The sequence below is a fragment of the Arachis hypogaea genome, chromosome 11 (assembly GCF_003086295.3).
Source record: "Arachis hypogaea cultivar Tifrunner chromosome 11, arahy.Tifrunner.gnm2.J5K5, whole genome shotgun sequence".
In the NCBI taxonomy this organism is placed as follows: Eukaryota; Viridiplantae; Streptophyta; class Magnoliopsida; order Fabales; family Fabaceae; genus Arachis; species Arachis hypogaea.
The window spans coordinates 73130045-73131152 of record NC_092046.1 but is presented as its reverse complement, the minus strand read 5'-3'; the positions used below and the strand labels follow the sequence as shown (position 1 = coordinate 73131152).

Here is a 1108-nt window from a genome sequence, read left to right as displayed (position 1 = left end):
GGATCATAAACTTCTTCTTCAGAAGATGCCTCTTGAGTACTGTTGGATGCAGCTTGCATTCCATGCAGACTCTGAGAAATCACATTGACTTGCTGAGTCAATATTTTATTCTGAGCCAATATGGCATTCAGAGTATCAACTTCAAGAACTCCCTTCTTCATAGGCGTCCCATTACTCACATGATTCCTTTCAAAAGTGTACATGAACTGGTTATTAGCAACCATGTCAATGAGTTCTTGAGCTTCTGCAGGCGTTTTCTTTAGGTGAATGGATCCACCTGCAGAAGTGTCCAGTGACATCTTTGATAGCTCAGATAAACCATCATAGAATATATCCAGGATGGTCCATTCTGAAAGCATGTCAGAAGGACACTTTTTGGTCAACTGTTTGTATCTTTCCCAAGCTTCATAGAGGGATTCACCTTCTTTCTGTCTGAAGGTTTGAACATCAGCTCTAAGCTTGCTCAGCTTTTAAGGAGGAAAGTACTTGGCTAAGAAAACCGTGACCAGCTTATCCCAAGAGTTTAGGCTGTCTTTGGGTTGAGAATCCAACCATAATCTAGCTCTGTCTCTTACAGCAAAAGGGAAAAGCATGAGCCTGTAGACTTCAGGATCTACTCCATTAGTCTTAACAGTATCACATATCTGCAAGAATTCAGTTAAGAACTGAAAAAGATCTTCAGATGGAAGTCCATGAAACTTGCAGTTCTGCTGCATCAGAGAAACTAATTGAGGTTTCAGCTCAAAGTTGTTTGCTCCAATGGCAGGAATGGAGATGCTTCTTCCATGTAAATTGGAATTAGGTGCAGTAAAGTCACCAAGCATCCTCCTTGCATTATTATTATTTTCGGCTGCCATCTCTTCTTCCTGTTCGAAAATTTCTGAAAGGTTATCTCTGGATTGTTGCAATTTAGCTTCTCTTAATTTTCTCTTCAGAGTCCTTTCAGGTTCTGGATCTGCTTCCACAAGAATGTTCTTATCCTTGCTCCTGCTCATATGACAAAGAAGAGGGCACAGAAAAATAATAATAATAATAGAGATCCTTTATACCACAGTGTATGGATCCCTGTGTGAGTAGAAGAAGAGGGGGAGACAAAGAATGTAATATA

The 1108-nt window shown here is 40.1% G+C and overlaps 1 non-coding gene across 1 annotated transcript; it reads left to right on the top strand.

Annotated features, from left to right (window-relative positions):
* The first annotated feature begins 353 nt into the window (after window positions 1-353).
* Window positions 354-461, top strand: LOC112724604 (small nucleolar RNA R71). Its single transcript, XR_003163759.1, has one exon. It is a non-coding gene; the product is annotated as a small nucleolar RNA R71 (small nucleolar RNA).
* Window positions 462-1108: the final 647 nt, after the last annotated feature.